Source organism: Mus musculus, chromosome 3 (genome assembly GCF_000001635.26).
Source record: "Mus musculus strain C57BL/6J chromosome 3, GRCm38.p6 C57BL/6J".
In the NCBI taxonomy this organism is placed as follows: domain Eukaryota; kingdom Metazoa; phylum Chordata; class Mammalia; order Rodentia; family Muridae; genus Mus; species Mus musculus.
Window position 1 is genome coordinate 41,804,553 of NC_000069.6, and position 23,498 is coordinate 41,828,050.

Below are 23,498 nucleotides of genomic sequence, written 5' to 3' on the forward strand. Positions count from 1 at the left end.
TCAAACTCAGGGCTGAAATCAACCAAGTGGAAACAAGAACTATTCAAAGAATCAACCAAATGAGGAGCTGGTTCTTTGAGAAAATCAACAAGATGGATAAACGCTCAGCCAGACTCACTAGAGGGCACAGGGACAGTATTCTAATTAACAAAATCAGAAATGAAAAAGGAGAAAAAGGAGACATAACAATTGAACCTGAGGAAATCCAAAACATCATCAGATCCTACTACAAAAGGCTATACTCAACAAAACTGGAAAACCTGGATGAAATGGACAACTTCCTAGACAGATACCACATACCAAAGTTAAATCAGGATCAGATTAAAGATCTAAACCGTCCCATTTCCCCTAAAGAAATAGAAGTATTCATCAATAGTCTCCCAACCAAAAAAGGACAGGACCAGATGGGTTTAGTGCAGAGTTCTATCAGACCTTCAAAGAAGACCTAATTCCAACTCTCCTCAAACTCTTCCACAAAATAGAATCAGAAGGTCCTCTACCCAATTCATTTTATGAAGCCACAGTTACTCTGATACTTAAACCACACAAAGATCCAACAAAGAAAGAGAACTTCAGACCAATTTCCCTTATGAATACCGATGCAAAATTATTCAATAAAATCCTCCCAAACCAAATCCAAGAACACATCAAAAACAATCATCCAACATCATCAAGTAGGCTTCATCCAAGGGATGCAGGGATGGTTTAATATATGGAAATCCATCAACGTAATTCACTATATAAAAAAACTCAAAGACAAAAACCACATGATCATCTTGTGAATTGCTGAGAAAGCATTTGACAAAATCCAACACCCATTCATGATAAATGTCTTGGAAAAATCAGGATTCAAGGCCCATACCTAAACATAGTAAAAGCAATATAGAGCAAACAAGTAGCCAACATCAAACTTAATGGAGAGAAACTCGAAGCAATCCCACTGAAACCAGGGACTAGACAAGGCTGCCCACTTTCTACCTACCTATTCCATATAGTACTTGAAGTTCTAGCCAGAGCAATTCGACAACAAAAGGAGATCAAGGGGATACAAATTGGAAAGGAAGAAGTCAAAATATTACTATTTGTAGATGATATGATAGTATATATAAGTGACCCTAAAAATTCCACCAGAGAACTCCTAAACCTGATAAACACCTTCATTGCAGTAGCTGGATATAAAATTAACTCAAACAAATCAATGGCCTTTCTCTACAAAAAGGATAAATGGGTTGAGAAAGAAAGTTGGGAAACAACACCCTTTACAATGACTATTGTGACAAATGATATATAATACATTGGTGTGACTCTAACTAAGGAAGTGAAAGATCTGTATGATAAGAACTTCAAGTCTCTGAAGAAAGAAATTGAAGAAGATCTCAGAAGATGGAAAGATTTCCCTTGCTCATGGATTGGCAAGATTAATATAGTCAAAATGGCTATCCTGCTGAAAGCAATGTATAGATTCAGTGAAATCCCCATCAAAATCCCAACTTAATTCTTCACTGAGTTAGACAGGGCAATTTTCAAATTCATCTGGAATAATAAAAAACATAGGATACCAAAAAGTATTCTCAACAATAAAAGAACCTCTGGGGGAATCACCATGCCCGACCTAAAGGTGTACTACAGTGCAATTGTGGTAAAAACTGCGTGTACAGCAACAGACAGGTAGATCAATGGAATAGACTTGAAGACCCAAAAATAAATCAACACAGCTATGGTCACTTGATCTTTAGCAAGGGAGCTAAAACAATCCAGTGGAAAAAAGACAGCATTTTCAATAAATGGTGCTGGCACAACTGGCAGTTATCATGTAGAAGAATGTGAGTTGATCCATTCTCATCTCCTTGTACAAAGCTCAAGTCTAAGTGGATCATGGAACTCCACATAAAACCAGAGACACTGAAACTTATAGAGGAGAAAGTGGTGAAAGCCTCAAAGATATGGACACTGAGGAAAAATTCCTAAACAGAACAGCAATGACTTGTGCTATAAGATCAAGAATCAACAAATGGGACCTCATAAAATTGCAAACTCCTATAAGGCAAAAGACACTGTCAATAAGACCAAAAGGCCACCAACAGATTGGGAAAGGAATTTTACCAATCCTAAATCAGATAGGGGACTAACGTCCAATATATATAAAGAACTCAAGAAGGTGGACTCCAGAAAATCAAATAACCCCATTAAAAAATGGGGCTCAGAGCTAAACAAAGAATTTTCACCTGAGGTATACCGAATGGCTGAGAAGCACCTGAAAAAATGTTCAACATCCTTAATCATCAGGGAAATGCAAATCAAAGCAACCCTGAGATCCACCTCACACCAGTCAGAATGGCTAAGATCAAAAATTCAGGTGACATTAGATATTGGCGAGCATATGGAGAAAGAGGAACACTCCCACATTGTTGGTGGGGTTGCAAGCTTGTACAACTCTGGAAATCAGTCTGCTGGTTCCTCAGAAAATTGGACATAGTAATACTGAAGGATACTACAATACCTCTCCTGGGCCTATATCCAGATGATGTTCTAACTGATAAGAAGAACACATGCTGTACTATGTTCATAGAAGCCTTCTTTATAGTAGCCAGAAGCTGGAAAGAATCCAGATGCCCCTCAACAGAGGAATGGATACAGAAAATGTGGTACATTTACACAATGGAGTACTACTCAGCTATTAAAAAATGAATTTATGAAATTCCTAGGCAAATGGATGGACCTGGAGGGCATCATTCTGAGTGAGGTAACCCAATCACAAAAGAACTCACACGATATGTACTCTCTAATAAGTGGATATTAGCCCAGAAACTTAGAATACCCAATATCCAATTTGCAAAACACATGAAACTGAGGAAGGACGACTAAAGTGTGGATACTTTGTCCCTCCTTAGAATGGGGAACAATATACCCCTGGAAGGAGCTACAGAGACTAAGTTTGGAGCTGAGATGAAAGGATGGACCATCTAGTAACTACCCCACCCAGGGATCCATCTCATAATCAGCCACCAAACCCAGACACTATTGCATATGCCAGCAAGATTTTGCTGAAAGGACCCTGATATAGCTATCTCTTGTGAGGCTATGCCAGTGCCTGGCAAATACAGAAGTGGATGCTCACAGTCATCTATTGGATGGAGCACAGGGCCCCCAATGGAGGAGCTAGAGAAAGTACCCAAGGAGCTGAAGGGGTCTGCAACCCTATAGGTGGAACAACAATATGAACTAACCTGTACCCCGAGGGCTCGTGTCTCTAGCTGCATATGTAGCAGAAGATGGCCTAGTCAGCCATCACAGGGAAGAGAGGCCCCTAGGTTTTGCAAACTTTATATGTTCCATTACAGGGGAATGTAAGGGCCAAGAATTGAGAGTAGGTGGGTCGGGAAGCAGGGCAGGGGGAGGGTACAGGAGACTTTCGGGATAGCATTTGAAATGTAAATGAAGAAAATATCTAATAAAAAACTGAAAAAATAAAAGAAAACACCAACATGTACCTGAATAAAATTAAAGACTATTTACAAAGGAAACAAACATTAAATAAAATTCAATAATTGGCACAGTCCATAAAATTATAGGTTACTGAAAGAATATGAACAAAGAATAAATAACTTCTGAGTATTTGTTGTTTTGTTTTTTCTTTCTGTTTTTGTTGTTATTGTTGTTTAAGAATTAGAAGCTTGAGTATGTTAACCTCTAAAAAACTACTACCCATGAAGTCTTTGCTTTGGAAGGAAGTAAAGACAGAAAAAAAAAAAGAAAAAAAAAAGAAAAAGAAATCCATCAATGTAATCTACGATATAAACAAGGTGAAAGAAAAAAAAACACCACTTGTTCATAGCATTAGATACTGAAAAAGCCTTTGACAAAATCCAACATCCTTCCCTAAGAAATCTTTAAGAGACCAGGGTTACAAGAGACATACCTAAGCACAATAAAGGAAATATACAGTAAGCCAATAGCCAACATCAAATTAAATTGTGAGAAACTTAAAGTAACTCCACTGAAATCAGGGACAAAACAAGGCTGCCCACTGTCTCCTTGTCTATTCAATACAGTATTTGAAGTTTTAGCTAGAGAATCAGACAACTAACAGAGATCAAAGGCATACAAATCAGAAAAAAAGACAAAGTATCCCTATTCTCATAGATATGACATGTCTATAAGATATATATGACCCCAAAAATTCTACCAGATAACTTCTAGAGCTGATAAACACCTTCAGCAAAGAGTGTGGATACAAAATTAACTGAAAAAAAAACTGTAGCTCTCCTTTGTACAAATGATAAATTGGCTGAGAAAGAAATTAGGGAAAAAACACTCTCCACAATTGTCACATATAATACAGGATATCTTGGTGTAATTCCATCCAAAAAGTGAAAGAACTTCAAGTCTTTGAGGAAAGAAATTGAGAAGATATCAAACGATGGAAAGATCTCCCATGTTCATGGATTGCTAGAATTAACATTATAAAAATGACCATTATACCAAAAGCAATCTACAGAATCAACATAATTCCCACCAAATTTCCAACACAGTTCTTTGCAGGCTTTGAAAGAATAATATTCAATAATAAAAACCATTAGCTAAACAATCCTGTACTATAAAAGAACTTTTGGAGGTATCACCATCCATGATTCAAGCTGTACTACAGAGCAATAGTTATAAAAAGCATAAAAACAAACATTGATCAGTGAAATGGAATAATCAGAAGTAATTGCACACACCTATAGATAGTTAATTTTTGACAACAAAACCAAAATTATACAATGGAGAAGAGAAAGCATACTAAACAAATGGTGCTGATCTAAGTGGATGTCTGCATGTAGAAGAATGCAAATAGATCCATATCTACCACCCTGAATAAAACTCAAGTCCAAGTGGCTCAAAAACCTCAACATAAATCTCATAGAAGAGACAGTGTGGAGGAACTTTGCATTGGCAGAGGAGACAACTTCTTGGATGGAACACCAACAGCTCAGGTACTAAGACCAACAACTAATAAATGGGACCTCATGAAACTGAAAGTCTTCTGTAAGGCAAAGGACATGTCAAGAGACAAAATGTTAGTTCACATAATGGGGAACGATCTTCACCAACCTTACATCTAACAGAGGATTGATATCCAAAATATATAGGTAATTCAAGAAGGTAGACATCAACAAAATACATAACTCAATTAAAAATGCAATACAAATCTAAACAGAGAAATTTCAACAAAGGTATCGTTAATGGCTGAGAAGCACTTAAAGAAATGTTCAACATTCTTAGTCATCAAGGAAATGAAAATCAAAACACCTCTGACATTCTATCTTACACCTGTCAGAAAGGCTAAGATCAAAAATTCCAGTAGCACCTCGTGGTGGTGAGGATGTGGAGCAAGGAGCATGTTGGTGGGAGTGCAAACTTGTACAACCACTTTGGAATCAATTTGGCAGTTTCTCAGAAAATTGGGAATAGTTCTACTTCAAGGCCTAGCTATACCATTTCTGGGCATATACCCTAAAGATGATCTACCATACCACAAGGACACTTACTCAATTGTGTTCATAGCAGCTTTATTAGCTTTATTAGCAATAGCCAGAACCCGGAAACAACCTAGATGTGCCTCAACTGAAGAATGGATTTTAAAATGTACATTTACACAATTAAATATTACTCAGCTATTAAAAACAATGGCATCATGAAACTTTCAGACAAATAGATGGAACTAGAAAAGATCATCCTGAGTCTGCTGCTAACCCAGACCCATAAAGACAAACATGGTACATAATCACTTATAAGTGGACATTAGCCATAAAGTACAGGATAACCATGCTACAATCAATAGACTCAAAAAATCTAAGTGAAAGGAAGGCTCAAGGGGGATTCTTGAATCTCACTGAGAAGGGGAAAGATAATAGACATCAGAGGTGGATGGAGGTAGGGAACTGCATGTGAGGATTGGGTAGGGGGGATCAAGTTTGGGGGGGAGGGCTGTGGGAGAGAGAACTTGGAGAAAGAACTGAAACCAGTATGGGAGCATCTTTGGAATGATCTAGAAATCAAGGACAATATAAACTCCCAGGATTCTATGAGGGTGTCCCTAACTCGGGCTCCTAGCAATGGAGGATATGGGACCTGTAATGATCACCTCTTGTATCAAAGTAAGACTTCCAGTAGAGGAATGAGGACACCAACCCAGTTAAAATCCTTTGACCTCAAATTTGCCATGCTTACAAGATATGTAGTAGGAAAGATAAAGCAGAAATTGAGGGCACAGCCAACTAATGACTGGCTCAACTTGAGACCCATGCCATGAGCGCGAGTCTACCCCTGACCTTATTAAAAATATTCTGCTATACTGGCAGACAGGTACCTAGAATAACTATCATTTGAGAGTCTTCACCCAGCAACTGATGGAAACAGATGCAGAGACCCACAGCTAAACTTTAGGTGGAAGTCAGGAAATCTTGTTGAAGAGGGTAAGCAAGGATTGAAGGAGTCAGAAAGGTCAAGGACACCACTAGAAACTCTACAGCTTGGGCCCATAAGAGCTCACAGAGACTGGACTACCAGAGAGCATGCATAGGATGAATCTAAGCCCTCTGTACATATGTAACAGATGTGTAGTTTGGTCTTCCTGTGACCCCCAACAGGATTAGGGGCTATCTGTGACTCCGTTATCTGCATTTGGGTCCGTTTACCCTAAGTTGACTGCCTTGTTTAGCCTCAATAGAAGAAGATGTACCTAGTTCTACTCTAACTTTATATGCCGAGCAAGGTTAATGTCCACTGGAGGCCTCCCCTTCTATGAGGAGAAAATGAGGCGGGTGGCGAAGTAGGTGAGAGGAGAGGGATGGACTGATAGGTTGTACAGTACATAAATTTATTTTAAAAAAAAAACTGAAAGAAATAAAGAAAGGGAGAACAGAAAAAAAAAACAGAAAAGAAGAGAAAAGAAGGCCAGGACATTGGAATCACTGATGCCTCTCTGTTCTAGGATAAGTTGCCAAGGATGCCAGTTTCTATGCCTCACCCTCTCTGTTACATCACCACACCACTTTATTTGCCTCCCAATTACCACATGCAGAGCAGAAATGTTAGCTCTTTTCCTTTTGAGGTTGGAGAACCAAAACAAATTTGCTAAACTCATATTTGCAGGTTAAACTGTTTAGGTAGATTCTTTATTTCTCTCCTTGAAAATTAAGAAACAAAGAACCCAAATTGTTATTTGTTTAATAAATATATTGTGCTGGAAATAATTGCTATATATCCATGAATACTTATATTCTATTGTATAATCTTAACATATTTTAAAATAATGAAAACTCTTAACTTATCATTACACATTTTTGACCGGTTTACTGAAATGAAGGAAAGGATTAAATTTATCATCTTGGAGAATGCTCTTACTGTTTCTGCATAACCTATATTAAACTTCTGCAACATCAATCACCTTTGCATTGGGGCAAATGGGATGTGTTAGAAGGACAGTCAAATCTCCTATGTTAGGGGTGAGCTGGTGGCAAAGAGAGTCCAAAATTATGCTAGTCACATTGTAAATGATGTCTCGTTAGGTTCTTTGTCATAGCTCTAAGAGGCACAGTAGCTGATTCTTTCCTGTTTGACCTTTGCCTTTCTCTTCCATTGACTACTCTCCTCGGGTCATCAAGTATTTTACTGCCTATTAATGCAAAAAGTCTTAAAATACAAGTCAATGAGACTGTTCAGTTTTAGGGATTCATGCTGTCTCTCTTGCATGTAAGTCATAGCAAGGCACTCAGGAAAATAATCGTGGAATTCTAAAGTTAGCCAACAACATGTTCCAAAATGTTGACTATAATTTATAAACAATCTATCCTAATTTAATTAGGAATGATATAAAACTTTATATCTTGACCTAACATCTTTGTGAAAACATGCAAGTATTGGCATGATCTTAAGCAGCTTTGACAGTTTCCACCAGCTGGACACTGTTAATCTGCTAAAACTGTTGTGTATCTGTAATTTCAACATTACATGCTGAGTGCTCACTATCAGCATTTCTGAGATGACATCTAGAACTATTTGTTCATGTATTTTCTAAAGACATTGTTTCTTACTGCTTTCTACCACTAGATGGAAGAAGCAGGTTAACAAACTGATATTGTTGGTGCTTCCATAAACCCTGCCCCAAAACAATCAGAAGATTGTGTTTGAAGCAAGGGCAGCATCAGCAGCCTTTTATTTGCTTTTACTGCAGTATTTGCTTTTTATATGAACACTGGACCTAAGAACAGAATTTTGGGAGGTGAACCTTCTTTTATGATCTTTAAGAATTATAAATTCTATATTTAATTTGTGTTTATATATAGTTCTGGGGATTGATCCCAGGGCCTTATGCAAGATACACAAGCATTCTCCCATGGAGTCACAACCTGTGTTCTAGTTTTGATATCTTGACTTTAAGATGACCTCAGCACCTGTTTGTTCCAGTGGTGCCCAGATTATGTTTAAGAAATAAAATAAATATATACTCATATGCAAAATATATGCATGTATATGAAAACATCATAATGAAACACACTGCTTTGTGCACTAATTAGTAATAATGTTAATAAAAATAAAATTAATAAAAGAAGTACTAATTTTAAAGGTAAAGAATAAAACAACTGTTAGCTTGAAGAGATATTAAAATCAAAATTATATTTAAAATGTTGGTAACATGTGTGCCAGAAAAAAATCCTTAGTAATCACTCAAGGTAGTATGCTCCCATACAAACATTAAACCACATCCATTCAGTTGTTTCTATATGTCACAGGTGTGTACCAAGAAATCTGCACAACCTGGATATTGAAAGAGATACTGTAAGCCACCCCAGGGATGACTGGTAATAGCTCCTCTTTTTAAGATAAGCCATTCTAAAAGAGAACTGAGCAAAAGAAAAGACAAATACATTAGTACATTCTTTAAAATTCAGAAATGCCTAAGTACTAGAAATTGACATAATGTTTGGATGACAATGCTTGTGTGGGGATAGTGGCTTGGATTATTATTTTTGTCTGAAACCAACACAGATCACTTCATGAAGGAATCTGAATTAAAATGTTTCCTCTAAGCAAAAGGATCAGGGAATAGATCTATACCGAAATGCAGAAAGAATGAAGAAACACATATAAACAGTGACAATTTAAAGATATTGAAAGATGAAAGGGCAATCTTTTTAAAGTAATTTAAATATTTTCATAGAGAGGGCATTGTTTTTTAAAATGTGTGATGATGCATATAGGAAATGTAATAAGCTAAAGCACTGTGCAGAGGACAATGGGAAGCATTGTGAACAGTAAAACTCACTTGGAAATGGAAACTCATTTAGGATGAACTAGCTGGGAAATGCAAATTCTGCATCCACTTGATGGTTATGAGTGTTCTGTCGTGGTGCAGGCGTTCTGTGCATGTGGGTCTGGAAATTGATGGGAAGATTTCGCAGGGAGTTATTAACTTCAGACTTGCAAAGGCAGCTTCCTGGGGTATCTATTCTCCACTATTGCTTTTATGTATGTCTTATTCAAGGAGATATAAGTGGCAGCTGTCATTTAACTACAGGGAACCAGCATGTAACTTCTAAGGCCACCCCTCATACCCCCTACCTACTTACCTCACAGTCTGCTCGTACGATCTTTTTTTTCCAGATACTGAGGGTGATGGGCCTGAACCCTGATCTTATGAGCGGCTATAAAATTATCCAGCTTTTAAACCCAACCATGGAATTTGATTTTATGACTTTCTATGGAACTGTAGCTACAGGTTAACTAAAGATTGTGAAGTAATATTTCCTTTTTATAGTTCTGAATTCACTGCCTTGTAACTTCAGAGATCACCTCGTTCTACTGTGGAACCAGCTTTATAGTAGTATAATTTTGTATAACTCAGTCAAGATCTTTTAACTTTTCTTTTCCTAGTTCAGATTTATATTATCTCTCTGATATTCCATATAATTTAATCACTGTTTTAATTGCTGGAAATATATACAGGAGACTTTTATATGATTCTGAAGCTATGTAATTTTAAGCCTCATTGTCCTGCTGTGCATTACTATACCTACAAAGTATGATGGTAAAAGTTGAACTTATTTTACATCTTATTGTGTAAAAATAGTATGGACTCAATCGTATTTAAATTACATATATGTGTTATAGTATAAAGGATTAGTAGGCTAACCCCAAATACTCATGTATACAATTTCTATTTAATATATTCTTTATACCCCTATATTCTTCTAAAGCAAACTTGTGTTCAAAGCCTATCAGCTCAGCAGGAAAAGCATTGTTGCACAAGCCTGGTGACCTGTTTGATATCTACAACCAATAGGGTAAGAGAGAACTGACTGCTACAAGTTGTCACCTGAACTCCACATGTGTACCATAACAGACATATGCACACACACACACACACACGCACACGCACACGCACACGCACACGCACACGCACACGCACACGCACACGCACACGCACACGCACACGCACACACACACACACACAATTTAAAATTTAAAAAGCAACTTTGTTTTAATTAGTACAGATGCCTATTTTCATGAATTCAAAATAATAATTCTTGTGATTTTTTAAAAAAAATAATCCATAAATAGTATTAACCATGCTTGGATCTCATTAGATAGAGTTAGTAATTCTGCTATGTTGCCTTTTTATTCTTTTTATGATTTCGGTATTTTTTTCAAAATTTCACATGTATACAACATATATTGGTCATGTCAGTCCCCTGCCCACTCCCTCCAACTCCTCCTTTCCTGACACATCTCCCTCTTTCTATATTTATAAAACATAGTTTGGCTCTTTACAAGGAGAGTGACACCAGTAGCCTGACTTTAATGGCTTCCTGCCTACCGACAATTAGAATACTTTTAAAAATCATAATTCATAGCAACATTATATGTGCAACATAACGTTAAATTTGTTCAAAAGATGGACAAAAAGTTGACTAAAATTTTTGACTTAGAATCTTCCTAGGTTTTATTTATATAGCCAAGGTAAGGGATAGGGTCAATTACTTGAAAAAAGGCTGAGAAAAATAGTAAAATTCTGTACTTAAAGAAGTGATAGAGCAAGGAGTTTCAGTCCAGTTGTCAAGACCTGTATTTTCTTTGATTCTATTGACCCAATGTAACTGTACAACTCGTTGTACCTCTTACAGATGTAGGTAGTACAACCCAGAAACAAAACTTCCTAGTTCTGCTACAGCACAGCCCAACTCTAACATCACTTGGTCTCCCACTATTTTCACTTGAAAAATCATAGGTGATTTTCCTACAGACAGACTAGTTTGAAAAAGACACACGTTTTAAGAGGTTGTACATTAGCACATTTGAAAGACTTGTGAGGTGCTCCTGTAGAATGTTAGGATGCCTGTTTCGGTGTTAGCTATGGAGCAACTTTGTTACTTCCAGGAGTGATTAAAGTCTTCTCTGTAAATTCCATCTACAAACCAAACAGCTAAATAAATACCACACAAAAAATCAGTTTATCGGGCCAGACTCTGCACTGTGTTGTGCTGGCATCAGATGGGAATTTTGTTAAGGTTTAAGCATTTGCGCATATCATGGAACACTGAGCCATCTCAGAAAGGGTTGATAGTGTCATGTGTCATGACATCAGTTATATAACATCTGTATCCCTAGCATCTGTTATGTTATATGACATATTAAAATATCTGTTTGCCTAACACCTGTATGTTATATGGTATTTTTGTTTTGCGAGAAGGATTTTATAAGATGTGAAGTTCTTTTAAGAATTTTCATGTTTTGAATACTAGAATTTAGAAAAATGTGTTTTGTTCTCATGTATTGTTTCCATACATTTTTGTTGACATTTGATGTTTCTAAATCATATAAAAATCTTGAATTTTTTTTACCATTTACATTAATATTACTTTGACAGTTTGAATTTTTAAAGGTGTGACAGCTTTTCTGAAATTTGCAAGTTGCTACAGGAATGCCTTTGATCATGCTAGGATATTAAAAAGAACACAGTCTGTTCATAAAGGGAGAAAAAAGATTCAGCAGAATACATTAAAATTATTCCAAGGTGTTTCTGAGGAAAGCTAGCTCAGTGACAAACCCAATTCGAAATGTTTAAGAGCAAAAGAACAATCTTTCTACTGAATGTGTAGAGTTTCAAACTCTTTGTGGAGGCAAACTTGCTTTTATGACAGGATCATTTTCTAAATGGCTATTCAAACTTGTTTCATCCAGTGCTTACAGTAATTTGTTCTTGGTTCTAAATTTTGCTCCCCCTCCATCAGAATCACTTTGGTTAATTTTCTTTACATAGTAAGAATTGAATAATTGAGATGTCATGAGCATATATAGCACTAGGAGATTCGAGAAATATTATGTTACAGAAAGGGAATAGAAAGTTGCATTGAATTGACTTCAGTTCTATTCTTTAAGATCCCTTTCTTGTACAGCATTGGATAAGAACTACTTGAAATGAAGACTATAGCTTTGAAAATAAAAAGCTTACCAGTGTAGTTAGGGAAAATTGGGCTAGAGAATACATTTTAAACAAGACTTCAAATTCCTTATGGTTTTGTTCTTCCTTATATACCCAAAGTAGTTTTTCTAAAACATAAAGCTCACCAGCAACTTCCTTGTTTAATTGCCCCAGTTTCGCTTATGGTTCCAAGCACACATTTTAATGTCAGTTTCCTGATCAGCACCCCTTCTGTGGGCATCTCTCCTCCCAGCACTCCTCAGCCCCCCACTGCCCCTTATGTTCCATTCACATCCCACCTCCCTTGGCTTTCATATGGCTCTGGGCTTTTGTGTATGTGATTTCTTCCTATTGTAGTATACATGTTTCTGGTTCTGTTCCTAGATATCCTGTGAAGTCTTTGCTGGCATTCACTGCTCTCCCCATTCTAACTGTCCCTGCTACATGCTGATACATCTATTAAGGACTCTATGAAGGCATTTTCACAGTCTTTTCTGCAATGGTGTGTGTTTTCTGTTAGACTACGAACCATTGGAAAACAAGGAAGACATTTTTATAATCCCAACATCGACTATAGAAAAGATATGGGCATGTAAAGAAGTCTTTCATTAATTGGTTAGTATCCTCTCAGCATTTGATGCATGCCAAATAAGAAAAAAATTCTAATATAGTTTGGAGAAATACACAGAAGTCAGTGACCATCATGGAGAGCAAGCAGTGAAAGTATATTGAGGACTGTAGTGATGACTCAGTAAAATTCTTGCTGTGTAAGCATTGGACTTGAGTTTGAATTCCCAGAACCAAGGGGGAAAAAAAACAGAAATAGTCTATAACCTAGTGATGAAGGCATGGACAGGTGGCTTCTCAGACCTCTGTGGTCACTCTTGCCAGTTCATGACCTTTGGTTCAATGAGAAACCTTGTCTCAAATAATAAGGTGGAGGGGGTTGAGGATATGGCTCGGGGAATAAAGTACTTGATGTGTTAACATGAGCACCCATCAAAAGTCAGGTTCAATAGTTTATGCCTGTAATCTCAGCACAGGGAGACCAGCAATGTCATAGCATCCTCAGAGCACACTAGCCCATCAGTCCATCCTAAATAGTGAGTCCACGTTTAGTAGGAGATCTTGTCTCAAAAATAAGGTGAAGAAATAAAGGAAAATGCTTGATATTAATTTCTGGACTTATCTATTCATACACACACACACACACACACACACACACACACACACACACACACACACACACACCACACCACACTCAAGACTCAAGATCAGGTGGAGAGAGAGTGACAGTTGAAGAAACCAAGAAATGGCCTCTGGCCTCCACATGCATGTGCACACATATGAACATTAATCCAGTTGCACACATGCACACCCATATGCTACACCAATACAAAAGAGGAGGAGATAGCTCAGTTAGTAAAGCACTTGCTAAGTAAATGTGAAGGCCTGTGCTTGAATCTCTAGAACCAATGTCAAGCTGACATGATGGGTCTGTTATCTTGTGTTACTATGGTGAGATGGAGTTGGAGATAGGAGATGACTGGAAACTCATGGGTCAAGGAGTTTGACATATATGAGGTGATGAACAACCACAAACTTTACCTCAGGCAAAGTGGAGGGTGAGATCTAGTACACATGGTACACATAATGCAATGTACACAGCACACACAGAAACTCATATATAGCATACACACCTATAACATATGGGGCTGGAGGTAGGACTTCAGGATTGCGAACTGATGAATCCTCAGCACCAGTAAGGACTCCAGACAAATCTTGAATGGACTCTGGGAAGATGGTGGTAAGGGTGATAAGCATCATTAAATTCAACTTCTCTGAAAGTAGAGCCCTTCATCTGCATTCCTATGCTAAACAGATACCCACATTTAATGCCTTGAGGGCATTCAGTGGCATTAATGTTTCTGAGGTATCACTTTGAAGCAATGGAAGCAGAATATTTATATCATTTTTGGGTAAGTTGCATTGACTTTCAATAACCAGAACTTTAGTATATTACATGGCATTTAAAAACATTTTACAATAATACATAATACAATAATGTACAAAACATTATCACTTTATAAAGTATTAGATTCTCCTTCTTAAGTTGTGACCTTTTACCAGTGTTTATTTTCTTTAGTTTTTCTGAATTGAAATTCTTAATATGACATTTGTTTTTAATACACAATTGTTGAATTTTCAATTTTTTTAGAATAATAAGACTGAACAATAACAAGGAGTGGATATCTCTGTTGATGATATTTCTTTCAATGTGCAGTAAATATTGCTTGCTGATTTTAACTAACTTTTAGTTACTTCTGAAAAATAATTACATTCACCATGTGTAAAATCACACAGAAGTTTGAGATAAAAACGTTTTCTTTAGGGTGACCCACTCATGATATACATTTTACATTGTTGGTGCCTTTTTATGAAATTAATTCCATAGATATCAAAACAGTAGTAAGAGTATTTGTAATATGAAAAGTTTTTCATACTTATGAACCTAACTCCATTAAATAAAACACATGTGCTTGCACTTGCTCGCGTGTGCGAACACACACAGCACTATATTTACCATCTTTGAGTCAACAGCAAGCCAAGTTTAATAGATAACACCCCAATACTATGAGGTCTGGAACGAACTCAAATTTATTGTTTTAATGCAAACTTTGTAAAGTTACATAAACTTATTATTTTTTTCTGAGACAACTGTTTCTATACAAAATCTACAAGACTATTACATCCTCTGGCCCTTACTAGATTTCTCATTTCCTCAAGCACTTGGTGAACAAGTAACAATACTATGCAGAATTGTGTTAACCCCAGGAGTATGATTTGTATGAGAAAGGCATGGTTACGCTTTCTTTCTTTCTTTTTTTTTTTAAATTAGGTATTTTCTTCATTTACATTTCCAGTGCTATCCCAAAAGTCCCCATAACCTCCCCACCAGTCCCCTACCCACCCACTCCCACTTCTTGGCCCTGGCATTCCTCTGTACTGAGGCATATAAAGTTTGTAAGTCCAATGAACCTCTCTTTCCAATGATGGCCAAATAGGCCATCTTCTGATAGATATGTAGCTAGAAACACGAGTTCTGGGCGGTACTGGTTAGTTCATATTGTTGTTCCACCTATAGGGTTGCAGACCCCTTTAGCTCCTTGGGTACTTTCTCTAGCTCCTCCATTGGGGGCCCTGTGATCCATCCAATAGCTGACTGTGAGCATACACTTCTGTGTTTGCTAGGCCTCGTCATAGCCTCACAAGAGACAGCAATATCTGGGTCCTTTCAGCAAAATCTTGCTAGTGTATGCAATGGTGTCACTGTTTGGAGGCTGATTATGGGATGGATCCCCGGATATGGCAGTCTCTAGATGGTCCATCCTTTCATCTCAGCTCCAAACTTTGTCTCTGTAACTCCTTCCATGGATGTTTTGTTCCCAATTCTAAGAAGGGACAAAGTGTCCACATTTTGGTCTTTGTTCTTCTTGAGTTTCATGTGTTTTGCAGATTGTATCTTGTATCTTGGGTATTCTAAGTTTCTGGGCTAATATCCACTTATCAGTGAGTACATATCATGTGAGTTCTTTTGTGATTGGGTTACATCACTCAGGATGATGCCCTCCAGGTCCATCCATTTGCCTAGGAATTTCAAAAAATCATTCTTTTTAATAGCTGAGTAGTACTCCATGGTGTAAATGTACCACATTTTCTTTATCCATTCCTCTGTTGAGGGATATCTTGGTTTTTCCAGCTTCTGGCTAATATAAATAAGGCTGCTATGAACATAGTAGAGCATGTGTCCTTCTTACAGGTTGGAACATCTTCTGAATATATGCCCAGGAGAGGTATTGTGGGATCTTCCTGTAGTACAATGTCCAATTTTCTGAGGAACCACCAGACTGATTTCCAGAGTGGTTGTACAAGCTTGCAATCCCACCAACAATGAAGGAGTGTTCCTCTTTCTCCCCATCCTTGTCAGCATATGCTGTTACCTGAGTTTTTGATCTTAGCCATTCTGATTGGTGTGAGGTGGAATCTCAGGGTTGCTTTGATTTGCATTTCCCTGATGATTAAGGATGCTGAATATTTTTTCAGGTGCTTCTCAGACATTCGGTATTCCTCAGGTGAGAATTCTTGTTTAGCTCTGAGCCCCATCTTTACAATGGGGTTATTTGATTTTCTGGAGTCCACCTTTTTGAGTTCTTTATATATATTGGATATTAGTCACCTATCTGATTTAGGATAGGTAAAGATCCTTTCCCAATCTGTTGGTGGCCTTTTTGTCTTATTGACAGTGTCTTTTCCCTTACAGAAGCTTTGCAATTTTATGAGATCCCATTTGTCGATTCTCGATCTTACAGCACAAGCCATTGCTGTTCTATTCAGGAATTTTTCCCCAGTCTCCAAATCTTCGAGGCTTTTCCCCACTTTCTCCTCTATAAGTTTCAGTGTCTCTGGTTTTATGTGGAGTTCCTTGATCTACTTAGATTTGACCTTAGTACAAGGAGATAGGAATGGATCAATTCGCATTCTTTTACGTGATAACCAAGTTGTTGTGCCAGCACCATTTGTTAAAAATGCTGGTTTTTTTCCCCCCACTGGAAGGTTTTAGCTCCCTTGTCAAAGATCAATTGACCATAGATGTGTGGGTTCATTTCTGGGTCTTCAATTCTATTCCATTGGTCTACTTGTCTGTCGATATACAAGTACCATGAAGTTTTTATCACAATTGCACTGTAGTACAGCTTTAGGTCAGGCATGGTGATTCCCCCCAGAGGTTCTTTTATCATTGAGAAGAATTTTTGCTACCCTAGGTTTTTTGTTATTCCAGATGAATTTGCAGATTGTCCTTTCTAATTCAGTGAAGAATTGAGTTGGAATTTTGATGGGGATTGTATTGAATCTGTAGATCGCTTTCAGCAAGATAGCCATTTTTACTATATTAATCCTGCCAATCCATGAGCATGGGATGTCTTTACATCTTCTGAGATCTTCTTTAATTTCTTTCTTCAGAGACTTGAAGTTCTTATCATACAGATCTTTCACTCCCTTAGTTACAGTCCTGCCAAAGTATTTTATATTATTTGTGACTATTTTGAAGGGTGTTGTTACCCTAATTTCTTTCTCAGACTGTTTATCCTTTGTGTAGAGAAAGGCCATTGATTTGTTTGAGTTAATTTTATATCCAGCTACTTCACTGAAGGTCTTCATCAGGTTTAGGAGTTCTCTGGTGGAATTTTTAGGGTCACTTATTTATACTATCATATCATCTGCAGAAAGTGATATTTTGACTTCTTGCTTTCCAATTTGTATCCACTTGATCTCCTTTTGTTGTCCAATTGCTCTGGCTACGACTTCAAGTACACTGTTGAATAGGTAGGGAGATAGTGGACAGCCTTGTCTAGTCCCTGATTTTAGTGGGATTGCTTCTAGCTTCCACCGTTTACTTTGATGTTGGCTACTGGTGTGCTGTAGATTGCTTTTATCAGGTTTAGGTATGGGCCTTGAATTCCTAATCTTTCCAGACTTTAATCATGAATGGGTGTTGGATTTTCTCAAATGCTTTCTCTGCATATAACTAGATGATCATGTGGGTTTTGTCTTTGATTTGTTTATATTGGATTACATTGATGGATTTATGTATATTAAATCATCCCTGCATCCCTGGAATAAAACCTACTTGGTTAGGATGGATGCTTGATTTGATGTGTTCTTGGATTTATTGAGTATTTTTGCATCAATATTCATAAGGGAAATTGGTCTGAAGTTCTCTATCTTTGTTGGGTCTTTCTGTGGTTTAGGTATCAGAGTAATTGTAGTTTCATAGAATGAATTGGGTAGAGTACCTTCTGCTTCTATTTTGTGGAATAGTTTGTGCAGAACTGGAATTAGATCTTCTTTGAAGGTCTGATAGAACTCTGCACTAAATCCATCTGGTCCTGGGCTTTTTTTGGTTGGGAGGCTATTAATGATTTCTTTTATTATTTTATTATATTTATTTTATTATTTAATTTTAATAATAATGATTTATTATTTCTTTAGGGGATATAGGACTGTTTAGATCATTAATCTGATCCTGATTTAACTTTGGTACCTGGTATCTGTCTAGAAATTTGTCCATTTCGTCCAGGTTCCATTTTTGTTGAGTATAGCCTTTTGTAGAAGGATCTGATGGTGTTTTGGATTTCTTCAGGATCTGTTTTTTAAGTCTCCATTTTCATTTCTGATTTTGTTAATTAGGATGCAGTCCCTGTGCCCTCTAGTGAGTCTGGCTAAGGGTTTATCTATCTTGTTGGTTTTCTCAAAGAACCAGCTCCTCCTTTGGTTAATTCTTTGAATAGTTCTTCTTGTTTCCACTTGGTTGATTTCCCCACTGAGTTTGATTATTTCCTGCTGTCTACTCCTCTTGGGTGAATTTGCTTCCTTTTGGTCTAGAGCTTTTAGGTGTGTTGTCAAGCTGCTAGTGTGTGCTCTCTCTAGTTTCTTTTTGCAGGCACTCAGAGCTATGAGTTTTCCTCTTAGAAATGCTTTCATTGTGTCCCATAAGTTTGGATATGTTGTGGCTTCATTTTCATTAAACTCTAAAAAGTCTATAATTTCTTTCTTTAGTCCTTCCTTGACCAAGGTATCATTGAGAAGAGTGTTGTTCAGTTTCCATGTGAATGTTGGTTTTCTATCATTTATGTTGGTATTGAAGATCAGCCTTAGTCCATGGTGATCTGATAGGATGCATGGGACAATTTCAATATTTTTGTATCTGTTGAGGCCTGTTTTGTGACCAATTATATGGTCAATTTTGGAGAAGGTACCATGAGGTGCTGAGAAGAAGGTATATCCTTTGTTTTAGGATAAAATGTTCTGTAGATATCTGTTACATCCATTTGTTTCTTAGCTTCTGTTAGTTTCACTGTGTCCCTGTTTAGTTTCTGTTTCCATGATATGGTCATTGATGAATGTGGTGTGTTGAAGTCTCCCACTATTATTTTGTGTGGTGCAATGTGTGCTTTGAGCTTTACTAAAGTTTCTTTAATGAATGTGGCTGCCCTTGTATGTGGAGCATTGATATTCAGAATTGAGAGTTCAAAGACTTTACCTTTGATGAGTATGAAGTGTCCCTTCTTGTCTTTTTTGATAACTTTGGGTTGGAAGTTGATTTTATTAGATATTAGAATGGCTACTCCAGCTTGTTTCTTCAGATCATTTGCTTGGAAAATTGTTTTCCAGCCTTTCACTCTGAGGTTGTGTCTGTCTTTTTCCCTGAGATGGGTTTCCTGAAAGCAGCAAAATGTTGGGTTCTGTTTGTGCAGCCAGTCTGTTAGTCTATGTCTTTTTATTGCAGAGTTGAGTCCATTGATATTAAGAGATATTAAGGAAAGTAATTGTTTCTTCCTATTATTTTTGTTGTTAGAGTTGACATTCTGTTCTTGTGGCTTTCTTCTTTTAGGTTTGTTGCAGGATTACTTTCTTGCTTTTTCTAGGGCATGGTTTCTGTCCTTGTATTGGTTTTTTCTGTTATTATCCTTTGAAGGGCTGGATTCGTGGAAAGATAATGTATGAATTTGGTTTTGTCGTGGAATACTTTGGTTTCTCCATCTATGGTAATTGAAAATTTGGCTGAGTATAGTAGCCTGGGATGGCATTTGTTTTCTCTTAGTGTCTGTATAACATCTGTCCAGGCTCTTCTGGCTTTCATAGTCTCTGGTGAAAATTCTGGTGTAATTCTGATAGGCCTGCCTTTATATGTTATTTGACCTTTATTCCTTACTGCTTTTAATATTCTATTCTTATTTAGTGCATTTGTTGTTCTGATTAATATGTGTGGGAGGAATTTCTTTTCTGGTCCAGTCTATTTGGAGTTCTGTAGGCTTCTTGTATGTTCATGGGCATCTCCTTCTTTAGGTTTGGGAAGTTTTCTTCTATAATTTTGTTGAAGATATTGCCGGCCCTTTAAGTTGAAAATCTTCATTCTTATCTACTCCTATTATCTGTAGGTTTGGTCTTCTCATTGTGTCCTGGATTTCCTGGATGTTTTGAGTTAGGATCTTTTTGCATTTTGCATTTTCTTTGATTGTTGTGCTGATGTTCTCAATGGAATCTTCTTCACCTGAGATTCTCTTCCATATCTTGTATTCTGTTGCTGATGCTCACATCTATGGTTCTAGATTTCTTTCCTACGGTTTCTATCTCCAGCATTGCCTCACCTATTGTGTCTACTTCTTTTTTTAGGTCTATTATTGTTTTGTTCATTTCCATCACCTGATTGGATGTGTTTTCATTTTTTTTTTTTTAAGAAATTCTACCTGTTTGGTTGTGTTTTCCTCTTTTTCTTTAAGGACTTGTAACCCTTTAGCAGTGTTCTCCTGTATTTCTTTAAGTGTGTTATTAAAGTCCTTCTTGATGTCCTCTTCCATCATCAATAGATATCCTTTTAAATTCGGGTCTAGCTTTTCGGGTGTGTTGGGGTACCCAGGACTGGGTGATGTGGGAGTGCTGCGTTCTGATGATGGTGGGTGGTCTTGGTTTCCTGTTAGTAAGATTCTTATTTGCCTTTTGCCACCTGGTAATTTCTGGAGTTAGTTGTTATAGTTGTTGCTGGTTAGAGCTTGTTCTTCTCATGATTCTGTTAGTGTCTATCAGCAGACCTGGGAGACTAGCTCTCTGCAGGGAATCTCTCCTCTTACAGGGAAGGTGTATAGATATCTTGCTTTCGGACCTGCCTCCTGGCAGAAGATGAAGCCCTGAAACAGGACCTGTCCCAGAAGCTGTGTTGCTTTGGCCTGTCACAGAAGCTGTAAGCTTATGTAGTCCACACTCTCACCTACACAGACTAGTCTCAGAGGGATCTGGGAACCAAGATGGCTCCCCCAGGTGCTCCCAGCAAAGCCCTCCTGGGCAGGGTGGACACCTCTCCTCTGGCAGGGAAGGTGCCCTGATGTCTGGAGCCTGAAACATGGTCTGTCTCAGAAGCTGTCCTCTAGGGACCTTGGAGGTGTCCGCTGACTCTGCGCCCAGGTAACCTGGTGCTGGCACTGACCGGAAGGGACTTGTGACCCTGGTCAGGCTGTTTTTTCTGCTTCCCTAATGCTGTCTCAGGTCCCACACGATTGGATTGGAACAGAAGTTGTGTTCCAGTCACAGGTGGTCCTAAGATGGAGAGTCCTCTAGGGACCTTGGGTGTGTCTGCTGGTTCAGCGCCCAAGGTGACCTGGTGCTGGTGCCGACCAGAAGGGACCATGGTTACACTTTTTAAAAAAGCACCTCTTTTGTTGATGGTCACCTTGCGTAGTTAAACATAATATTATCGTATTATAACACTTACCCTTTTCAATGGATTTTTATTGATAAATATCTGCCTTCTTAGAATGGCACACTGGATTTTTCATACCAAGTATCTAAGGATGTTCTTGACCTTCTCCAATTAACCATCTCCTGATTTCTGTCTCATTCTCTTTTTTGTTCCTTAAGTCATGTATTCGTTTTGTCCTCTTCTGGCAGTGCTTGCCATATAATTTCTCAAGATGTAACAAGATAATCAAATTGGTTGGTTAGGTGTGATGGAGATTTTCTTAGTTAGGGTTTCTATTGCTGTGAAGAAACAACATGACCAAAAAACAGGTTGTGGAGGAAAGTGTTTATTTAGCTTATACTATTTATTGATGTTCATTACAGTAGGAATTCAGAACAAGAATTCAAACAGGCAGGATCCTGGAGTCAGGAGCGGATGCAGAGGCCATGGAGGAGGGCTGTTTACTGTGACTTGTTTCCCTGGCTTGCTCAGCCTGATTTCTTATAGAACCAGGGCCACCAGCCCAAGGACGGTACCACCTGCAATGGGGTTGGGTCTCCTGTATTGATCACTAATTGAGAAAAAACAGATGGCTCTCATGAAGGCATTTTCTCAACTGAGGTTTCTTCCTCTCTCATGACTGTAGCTCTCAAGTAGACATAAAACCAGCTAGTACAGAGATGTCTAACCTAGAGTTTTAAAGTTAAAACATTAGCTATGTGTTTATTCTTTGATGCCAAACTGACATTAAGTATATGAAATGTATACTATAAAATAATAAAAAGACACATAAGACAAAATATTATTACAACCCAATTAATGTGCTCTGTAGTCATAAAATATATCTGGACCTGTGCACAGTAGAAGGTGAGATCGGAGGATCATGAGACACTTTTCTCCTGAGCATATTGCCACATTGTTATATAAAACAACAAGAATCCATTTCTTCCAGACTCTTTCACCCTAAATTCCCATGTTAGATAAATTGTTTTCTGCTATGTATCTCTCCACTAGAGGGAAGAGCACAGTTACCAAAAGAAACCATCATGGTTGAGGCTGTGACCAGTAATTAGGAGAGACTGCATTCAGACTCAATGGCTGCACCAGCTCTCTCCTCTTCACATTTCTCCTTCTTTCCCTCCTCCTCCTCCTCCTCCTCCTCCTCCTCCTCCTCCTCCTCCTCCTCCTTTTGTTTCTTCTTCTTTAACTTAGCAACCAATGACAATTAAGGAGAACAGCTTTATCCCATCCTACTCTTTCTCCTCCTGCTCCTCCTCCTGTTCCTGCTCCTCCTTCCATTCCTCCTCCTTCTTCTCTTTCCTCTCTTTTCTTCATTTTCCCCTACTCTTTCCCCCCTTTCAGTTTTCATTTTATAGACCATTCAAAGAGTACAGACTAGCCTGATATTCAGGGTCATCATGTTTCTGCCTCCAGAGTCATGAGACTCTTGGGTTATTTGATTGCAGTTTTTCTTTAAAGAATGAAAAGTCACTATATTTTAGCCAATACAGTCTCATATACACAATCTCTACTGTTTCCATTGTACTTATATTCATTCTTTTTCTTTTTCTCTGTCAACTTAATACTAATAATTAGTCTTATTATGCTTTAATCCTTGTACTTACTTGCACAATAACTAATGTCTTCACCAACATCATATTATCAGTTGTTCCTTTACTTCTTAAGATGAATGCAATTTAAGGGGTGATTTCTTTTTATTTTACTATTATTGTATTT